Source organism: Bos indicus x Bos taurus, chromosome 6 (genome assembly GCF_003369695.1).
Source record: "Bos indicus x Bos taurus breed Angus x Brahman F1 hybrid chromosome 6, Bos_hybrid_MaternalHap_v2.0, whole genome shotgun sequence".
NCBI lineage: Eukaryota > Metazoa > Chordata > Mammalia > Artiodactyla > Bovidae > Bos > Bos indicus x Bos taurus.
This window is the reverse complement of record NC_040081.1, coordinates 18,459,490-18,470,228: the sequence shown is the minus strand read 5'-3', so window position 1 is coordinate 18,470,228 and position 10,739 is coordinate 18,459,490.

Below are 10,739 nucleotides of genomic sequence, written 5' to 3'. Positions count from 1 at the left end.
AAATTCAAGTGGTTAGTAGACAATACTGAACAAACTGGGAAGCCAGATGAAGCACTGGCCTTGATGATGCTACATCTTGATGATGCTACCTCTTGGCTTGCATAGACTGTGAGTGAGAACAGTGAAGAGGAAAAGCACATTAACCTTTAGACCTGGTCAGGTATCAGGCTCCTGGCAGGAAGCAGGTGGCAGACAGAGACAGGTCACTGAGGAGAGACTGATAAAGTACTATTTAAAATGGTGTGGGCAGTGTTAGGAAAAGGCAACAAGGAATATTCACGTCTTCAGGGCTAGGATTAGCCTGAAGTAATGTTGGTAGGACTGAAGGACTCGTTCCTGAAACCTGGAGAGGACTTAGAAGAAATATGCTCATCCCTGCCTGTGGCCTTTGGTGGAAGAATACAGCCACTGCCAGACTCTGCCACACCAGGGCAGGAGCCAAATGTAGATACACTCTGAGCCATCTGTTCTTATTCCCAGACCTTTCTCGGGTGTCTTCCAATGGCCAAACCCAGAAAGGAGCTAGAGGTTTAGAGAGCCCCCTGACCGCAGTTGGTACTGGTCAGTCTTGTGGGACACAGGAGGACCAAGGTAGACCACCCTGCACAGTCAGGCAACTCTTTTAAAAAGTGATTTAAAATACTTTATAACCTTTAATATCCATCCAGAACGCATTAAAAACCTTTCCAATTTAAGATATTTTTATGAAAATGAATTGCAAACTAAAAGTTGTAGCTTTTTTTTTTCTTTTAACTAGCAAACAGTGGCCATTATGCAGTCTTTTCTTACCTGACTCTGATTCTTCAAGTTTTTGTTTTCCTTAAAGGAAAGAACTGCTTCTCAAGAGTACTTTTCATATTCTGGTGAAAATTACTCATCCAACCCAGGGTTTTTGAGAAAACACAATCTGAACTCATAGTCGGCCTCACATTCCTATTAAGGAGTTGGGTGTAGTGAATGAATGGAGGGAACAAAGGAGGCTATCTGTGAAGCACTGTATAATATAAGAATCACCATTCTTCCAGGAGCTGTTCAGTTCTCTAGGCCACACTAGGCAAAGAAGCAAAATATATGTATAGTAATATTTTTAAAAATATATAAAAGAACTTGGCCCACAAGTAAAGTACAGGTGTCTAAACAAAGCATATTGGACATGGTCTGGGCAAATCTCCACCTTCACTTCCTCTGGCCCCCACTCCAGTGACACTGGCAAGTCATTTCATTCAGTTTGTATTTCTGTTTCCCTGACAGATGACTGGACCCTCTTTGAATGTGTGCAGTCAAAGAGTGATTAACACATTTGTATCGTGTGTAGTAATTCTGTGTATTATCTAAATAGGTTTAATGTTTTGGTATAAGTAGCACAGAACATAGTGTAAACTCAGTGGAACCTTAAACTGATTTTTTTTTTTACAAGATAACAAGATGTTCAAAGAAGTAATGATTAATTTTCTGATATGAACTATGTTTCACAGCAGAATGCAATGTGAGGTGGGATGGAGATTCAATCACTATTTTAGCATGTTAGTAATCCCACGGATGGAGGAGCCTGGCGCGCTGCAGTCCATGGGGTCGCTAGGAGTCAGACATGACTGAGCGACTTCACTTCAACTTTTCACTTTCATGCATTGGAGAGGGAAATGGCAACCCACTCCAGTGTTCTTGCCTGGAGAATCCCAGGGACGGGGGAGCCTGGTAGGCTGCAGTCCATGGGGTCGCACAGAGTCGGACACGACTGAAGCGACTTAGCAGCAGCAGCAGCATACCAGAGCAAATTGCAATCATATACTCTCCAAATCCTGCTTTGAAACATCCGATTCCTGCTTTCCATTCTTGTTGTGAAATTTTGAACTTTTAAATTACCTTCCAGTTGTGCACCTGTAAAGTGATAGATCATTTATTTGTAAACTTTATAAACTTATTCTTGGTAACATTGTCCAAAATACTAATTAGATAGATTTGTCCCCTGGAACAGAGAAGGCAATGGCACCCCACTCCAGTACTCTTGCCTGGAAAATCCCATGGACGGAGGAGCCTGGTAGGCTGCAGTCCATGAGGTCTCGAAGAATCGGACACAACTGGGCGACTTCACTTTCACTTTTCACTTTCATGCACTGGAGAAGGAAATGGCAACCCACTCCAGTGTTCTTGCCTGGAGAATCCCAGGGGCAGGAGAGCCTGGTGGGCTGCCGTCTATGGGGTCACACAGAGTCAGACACGACTGAAGTGACTTAGTAGCAGCAGTCCCCTGGAAAGAAGTCAGTGGGGAGTAATACCTGCTGGGGAGAAAATGATGTTTTCTCCAATTAGCCCACATTCTAGCACTATGATTTCAGGGGAGATAAGGAAAGTGCTTTAGGAAGTACTCAGTAAATCTTGGGAGTGAAGAAATGGTTATAAAAGATGTCCTTTAACTTGAGATCTGATACTAATGAGCTCTGTGGTAGCAGGCAGGCCACAGAATCCCCTACAATCCTGAAAAGGGTCATCATTTCCAAATGGGGGCAGCATGGACTAACTGATAAGAGTGCCGAGTCTGGCTTGAGAGAGTCAATCTCAAGTCTTGGCTTCACTGCACTCGGCTACAGAGCAGTTGCTGTGAAAAGTGACCAGAGATGATGGGGAGACATCAGTAAGCGAGCACCTGGTCCACCGTCAACCTTCAAAAGAGACAGGAGCTGCAATCGTATTATAAGGAATAAAGCATAGTAAGACACTTGGCATTTCTGAAGCAAATAAGTGCTGTGTAAATAGTAATGATTATCATCATCCCTCTTGTGTATGTTTCCTATGGGAAAGTCCTTATGAACATTCCTCTTTGCCAACTGACGATGAGATAAGAGCTGGATTCTCAGTAAGATGACTTGAAGCATCAGAAAGGAATGTTGGACTAGTGCAGTGTTCTTTTCGGATAGTCTCTAAATCACTGTTTTTTCTGTGACGCTCCCACCCATAACAACCAGTTTTTACCCGGTCAGTCCTCCTTTTCCAGTGCTGCATTCGACTTATTTCAAAGCTACCAAAACAAAGATTTCTCCAAGGAGAGCTTGCGTAACAGTCCTGATTCTTTAACATTTGCTCGAATTGCTTCTGCTTTTCTTTCTTGCACATGATCACTCTCTTCAGCCTCTCTCCCTCTTAACACTGAGTAGTTTCTCCCCAACCCAAGGTGGGTTTTCCCTGTTAAATAACAGATACCCACTCTCCTCTATAACCTTAAAATAGTGTTTTGAGTGACTTCACACTCATTTACAAAATAAATCCTGTTTTCAAGGATTTTTCTTAAACCACTTTTATTTCAAGAGAAGTTAGCACAGCACCCCCAACTTTTCTTTAGCTAATGTTCATTTTTAACAGTCCCAAACTGAAGCCCATGGTATACTGGGGCATTTACTCCCCATAGAGAACTCAAGGTCCCTTAAAATGTAAAAATGAATTTTGCTATATCTTCCTCTGAGGCATTATTAAAAGGTAGCATCGCTATATTTTGATCTTAGAAAGTTATAAGACTTGGATACATGTTAAATAGCTTGAATGATGCAGTGCAATTCCCATAGACATTGCTTAGCCTTCCTGTTATCTAAATAAGCTTGAAGTAATGGCATACATTTGGGCACAGAATAAAAAGCTATTGAAACAGGGAAAAAACACAGCTGCCAGGAGCAATAGGCAAGATAGAGAAATAAATGGTCGATAAAATGATCTCAATTTCAAAGTCTGCGTGAGAAGCTTAAGTAGGACTTAGAATATTTTACATGCACTAGCTGATCTGATGTTCTCCATCTGTTACTGGGCCCTGGAGGCTGACTGGCCATTAAACACAGAATGATGACTGGTGAAGCAGGTGCAGTGAAGTGGGAAGGTGTGGAACAAATAAAACAAGTCCATGGCATCTGTAAGAAATGCTGACCCCCAGGAAATTTTAAAAGGCCATGCACTGTGGTATTCATGACGTATGTGTGAGAGGTATGATAGCCAGTGTATTTCTCATGAAAGTACTTCAATTACTTGCATATTGTTATTTCTTTAGAATCCCCAGGTCCTACACTATACAATTACTTAAGACTCAAAAGATAGCTATGACTTGCTTTGACAAATTGCCCTTTAATGCAGCGCATTGGCCCAGTGTCAATGGGAGTGTTGCCTGAGCTACACCCTTTGCTAAAATAGTTTCCTAAATCTACTGCTGAGAGTCAACTGTTCTCTTCCTGTAAGCTTTCCTTGACACTCTTTGACATCTGCCTCAAATTGAAGCTCCTTATTAGCACCTTTGCAGAGAAGGCAATGGCACCCCACTCCAGTACTCTTGCCTGGAAAATCCCATGGATGGAGGAGCCTGGTGGGCTGCAGTCCCTGGGGTCGCTAAGAGTTGGACACGACTGAGCGACTTCACTTTCACGCATTGGAGAAGGAAATGGCAACCCACTCCAGTGTTCTTGCCTGGAGAATCCCAGGGATGGGGGAGCCTGGTGGGCTGCGGTCTATGGGTTCATACAGAGTCGGACATGACTGAAGCGACTTAGCAGCAGCAGCAGCATTAGCACCTTTCCAGAGAAGGCAATGGCACCCCACTCCAGTACTCTTGCCTGGAAAATCCCATGGACAGAGGAGCCTGGTAGGCTGCCGTCCATGGGGTTGCGAAGAGTTGGACACGACTGAGCGACTTCACTTTCACTTTTCACTTTCATGCATTGGAGAAGGAAATGGCAACCCACTCCAGTGTTCTTGCCTGGAGAATCCCAGGGATGGGGGAGCCTGGTGGGATTCCATCTATGGAGTCTCACAGAGTCGGACACAACTGAAGCAACTTAGCAGCATTAGCACCTTTTAATATTTCTGCTATCTCTTTCCATCCACCTCATGCTTTCTCTCCTCAGTCTCTATGCTCTGGCACCTGTTTATTCCCTTTCCTATATCTTCCCGATGCCCCTCATCCTTTCATTTGTCTGCAACTGCTTCCCTTAGCGCATCCAACAATCTCTCTCTTTTTATTGATGCAATCTGTCCTTCATATAACTTTTCATTATGTTCTCAAATGTCTGGTGAGAAACTTACAAAGGGAAATTTTCTAAAGAATTGTCAGTATTCTACTGAGGGCAATTCTGTATATATTTACTATGATAGCACTGTTCAGGGAAGAGATATTTTTTTTAATCTTTCTTTTCTCATCAATACTTTCTCTATGTTCTTGATCCTTATATGAGGCTAAAGAGGTTTTACTTTCTCTCACAACCCTCATCCAGGTCAACAGCATATACAGTTGCCTCCATCTCCAGCATATCCTAAGTCCAGTGATCTGTCAGTACTTCCACCTTATCTCACCATTTAAGTCACTAACAGTTCTTGCCTGGATGCACTAGTCTCTTTGCTGCAAAGCAGCTTAGGTGGTCCTTTCAAAGTGTGTCAGCTCACGCTACTCTCCTACTCAACGGTTCTTGCCAGCTTCATATCTTTCAAAATAGACGTATTTATGATGGGCAGTAAGGGTCTACACAGTCTGACTCAACTCTTTGTCTGACCTCATCCTCTTTCTCTCTTCCCTTACCCATTCGACCCCAGTCTGCCTCTCAACTTCTTCCCAGGGTCAAATGTTTATTTTGCTCTTCCCGTGACACTGTTTCTCCAGACCACCCCTCATTTCATTCAGGTTTCTACTCAGGTTTGCTTCCTCTGACAGATCTTCCCTGACTGCAAAAGCTAAAATAACACTCCTCATCTCCCTCTGTTCCTTTACCCTGCTTTGGTTTTCTTCACAGGGCTCATATCTCCTCTCCTGTAGTATTTATACAATTGTTACTTAGTTATTTCCTGCCTCCTAGCCATCTCCCTGAAAAATAACTGGAGGGTAAACACAATAAATGAATAAACCTTACTGGTTTGGTTTTCTGTTTCTGCCCACTGTGCCTGCAAAGTTGCCTAGCACAATAGACATTGCTCTTCACAAGTACGTGTTGAGTGAAGGAATGTTAAATTGGGATTGTCGTCTATGTCCCTGTGCACTCTTTGCTAAAATAATTTTCAGAAATATCTGTAGCAGTTTAATTTCAGGAATGTGTGTTGGTGTGCTTCTACAATTAGAGCAAATGCGGGGTAGAGGGAGTAAGGAATTCCACAGTATGAAGCAGTGGAAGCAGCTCCTGCAGTACAATCCTGAAAAGGCCAGCTTGCAGGAGACTGGAGGCCACATCCCCCAGCTAAACCTGTCCTCAGATAAGCACTGGTAATGCTCTGAATATGCTGAGAGCAAAAGCAGCCTCAGAGAGGCCCGCACTGTGGCAGACTTCTAACTTGACCAGTTTTACACGAAGGCAGCAATACTTCAACTAACAGTCTCTAACAGTAGGTGAAGAACATAGCTGGGATTCTCCCTTCTCTCCACCCCAATTTATGGTAAAATATAGTTCTGTAGCTAATATCTTGGTGGGACATTTTTTGCACATAAGTTTAGGTATATAGGCCATGGGTTCCAGACAGCTAATTTGGATTGGTTGACTTTAGCAAAGCAAAAACAAAGATTTTCTCCATCCATCTTTCTTCATTTAGATTCCAAGCATCTCTACTGTGGTTTTTGACAACACCAAGTCCTAGATTTGTTAATAGCACATTCTCTGAGATATCTGTTCTATGAGGTAGAGATGGGCTTTCTTTTCTCAATGTGGTGACAGTTTTTACTTAATCTTGTGCATCCTAAAAATTTATTGGACTTTATTAAAAGTGAAAGTCTCTCATTCCAGTGAGACACAGTCCATTCCGTAACTGTTGGAATCCCACTTCACCCAGGCATCCAGAACTGTTCTGGCAGCTTACAGATGGAGAGAAGGAATTGACGGTTACCGGGGGGGAGGTGCTAGGGGGAGGGATAGGTGGGAAGTCTGGCACTGACAATGCACCGTGTGCTGTGATTAGTTACTCAGTTGTGTCCGACTCTTTGTGACCCCATGGACCGTAGCCCACCAGGCTTCTCTGTCCATGGGGATTAAACAGGCAGGAATACTGGAGTGGGTTGCCATGCCCTCCTCTCGGGGATCTTCCCAAACTGGGGATCAAACCCAGATCACCCGCATTGCAGGTGGATTCTTTACTGTCTGTGCCACCAGGAAAGCCCACTGACATGTACACACTACTATATTTAAAAGAGATAACCAATAAGGACCTACTATAACAAAATTAAAAAGTGAATTAATTTATAGTAAACAAACAAAAAATAACTCCTCTGGCTGAGTCAGAGAAGAATATGGAATGTGGGAGAAATACTTCAGCTGTGAACTTGAGGATTTTGAATTTTGATTTCCTTTTACTCTATTCTGTAGAGGAAGCTAGCAAATGTATAGTATTATGTCACTGGCAAACAGTCACAGTTTTACTTCTTTTCCAATTTGGACTCCGTTTATTTTTCTTTTCTAGGACTTTCAAAACCATGTTGAATCAAAGTGGTGACAATGGACATCCTTGCCTTGTTCCAGATCTTAGAGGGAATGCTTTCCGCTTTCCACCATTGGGAATGATGTAAGCTATGAATTTGTCATATATGGCCTTTATTATGTTGAGGTAAGTTCCCACTTACTGCAAGAGAGATAAGAGAGCTTTTATCTTAAATGGGTGTTAAATTTTATCAAAAGTTTTTCCTGCCTCTGTTGAGATGATTATATGGTTTTTATTCTTCAATTTGTTGCTGTGGTGTATCACAATGGTTGATTTGTGGATAATGAAGAATCCTTGCATCCCTGGGATAAATCCTACATGATCATGGTAAATGATCCTTTGAATGTATTGTTGGATTCGGTTTGCTACTATTTTGTTGAGCATTTTCATGTCTATGTTCATCAGTGATATTGGCGTGTGATTTTCTTTTTTTGTGTGATATTTTTGTCCAGTTTTGGTATCAGGGTGACAGTGGCCTCATAGAATAAGCTTGGGAGTGTTCCTTCCTCTGAAATTTTTTGGAAGGGTTTCAGGATAGGTGTTAACTCTTCTCTAAATGTTTGATAGAGTTTGCTTGTGAAGCCATCACTATTTCAATTTCAGTACTTGTGAAAGGTCTGTTCATATTTTCTGTTTCTTCCTGATTTAGTCTTGCAAGGTCGTACTTTTCTAAGAATTTGTCCATTTCTTCTGTGTTGTCCATTGAAGATAGCAAATATAGACTGATTTTTCTGGACTTCAACTTATTTTGGTTTTAACATGCAACAAGATATAAATTTTGTACTTGAATTCATTCCAGGAATTTTTTAATGGAAGAGGATTTATATTAAAAAGTGGGGTATCTGTTTTCTCAGAATTTTATGACTGAAGTGCTTTTATACATTTTATTACCAGATACACGTGTTATTTAATCCCACTACAGAACCTCTAATCAACTATATTAGTAATGTGATGGACATAATTTGGATTATAAAAAGAAGGAGGCAGCTATTGGATTTTTTTCTTTTCAGTCCTGAGGATAGTGTGATTTTAGAGTCGGTTGAATTAGTGAACTATTTTCATCCATTTTACAATTTTCTGCAGATAAAACCTAAATCACCTAGAGGATCCATAAAGAGGGAGTAATTGGAATTGGGGAAATGACCTCAACTAGTAGATAGCTTCTCAGACTTTGGTTACAACCCTTATCTTCACCATAGTCAATAGTTATGTATACTCGATTAAATATAAAGATCTGGGGAATAAAATGGAGAGAAGCTCTTCTTTTCTAATCCTTAGTTTTATGTGAAATGTATAATAATCTTTGTCTCACTTCATCCCTCACTCACTCCTTTCTTGTGGTATGAATTACCCAGTTTTAGAGAATTTCAAATAAGAGATGCTTGAATGATAAATGCATTGTTCCATCTTCTCTTCACCCGTCTTCTTTGGCAGTAACTTCGAGAAGCAAGTGTCTCATTCGATTCTGCCCATGTATATTGTAAGTTTTACAGGGGCAGCTCCAACAGGTAGAATTGATATTGTCTGGTGTTGCCTGACAGTGGGCACGAATTCTGTCTCCTTGCCCACAGATACGTGCCACACTCTCCATTATTAACTTTATCAGCCACAGGGTTATCTGTCATCTGCCTTTCTTTCTTAACCTTTTTCTCAAATGGTCTCAATTTGAGGGAGGAGAAAAGGGTAATTGATTGTTTCCCCTTAAATTCTAAGGCTGCAATAGGGTATTGTTTTTTCTTGGCTAAAAAGAAAGTCAGGGCAATTCATCACTTCTCAGAGCATCTCACTGAGCTCAGTGGAAAAGAAAAATATCACCCGTATGATTGTTATAATCTAAAAATACACTGTAGCTTGGAAATCTGAATGTTCTCAATTTGAAGAAATGGATAACTATTTGTGAAAACACTAAGTGACTAATTAGAATAATGTGGGGAGTTATTTCAGCCATGCTTGAGATGTCCTCAATCCTGACCTCTGTCGCACTGTTTTAGCTTCATTAAGCTGCCATGAAGCTGTACTTAATTCATTCCACTATGTCACAGAATGTTTATTTTCCACATTTCCATCCCATTAACATCTAATACAACATGTGCTCTTGCAACCACTCCCAGTCTCATAATTGATGAGTAATGTTTGTCAAACACTCCTGACATCTTTGTGTTCAGGAAGAAGGGGAAAAACCTTCCAGGGAACTAGATTTTAGTTCATGGGTGCTCTCTGTAGCCACAGGGGTAAACATATTTTGTAATTTATTTGTGCCATACAGGAATGAACCAATACCTTAAGCATATTAGCATTTCTATTTGGAGAAATTTTGACCTAAAATGAGGATTATAGGAAATACAGTAGGTGACTTCAAGTGTTTTAAAGAGGTTTGTGGAATATTTGTGTTCTAAGATGTTTCAGAAGGAAAAAAAAAAAAAGGATAAATGGGTAGAAAGCACAAGTTAGAACACTATAGGTTTAATAAAGAAAAAAATCAGTTCAGTCCAGTCTCTAAGTCATGTCCAACACTTTATGACCCCATGGACTGCAGCTTTGTCAGACTTCCCTGTCCAACACCAACTCCCAGAGCTTGCTCAAACTCAAGTCCATCAAGTCAGTGATGCCAACCAAGCATCTCATCCTCTATCCCCTTCTCCTCCTGCCCTCAGTCTTTCCCAGCATCAAGGCCTTTTCAAATGAGTCAGTTCTTCCCAGCAGATGGCCAAAGTATTGGAGCTTTAGCCTCAGCATCAGTCCTTCCAATGAATATTCAGGACTGATTTCCTTTAGGATTGACTGGTATGATCTCCTTTCAGTCCAAAGGACTCTCAAGCGCCTTTTCCAGCACCACAGTTGAAAAGCATTAATTCTTTGGTACTTAGCTTCCTTTTTGGTCCAACTCTCACATCCATACATGACTACTGGCAAAACCATAGCTTTGACTAGATGGACCTTTGTGGGCAAAGTAACATCTCTGCTTTTTAATATGCAGTCTAGGTTGGTCATAGCTTTGCTTCCAAGGAGCAAGTGTCTTAATTTCATGACTGCAGTCACCATCTGCAGTGATTTTGGAGCCCGAGAAAAGAAAATCTGTCATTGTTTCCATTGCTTCCCCTTCTATTTGCCATGAAGTGATGAGACCGGAAGCCATGATCTTAGTTTTTTGAATATTGACTTTTAAGTCAGCTTTTTTACTCTCTTCTTTCACTTTCATCGAGAGGCTCTATAGTTCCTCTTCCCTTTCTACCACAAGGGTAGTGTCATTTGCATATCTGGGTTATTAATATTTCTCCTGTAAATCTTGATTCCAACTTGTGCTTCATCCATCTGGC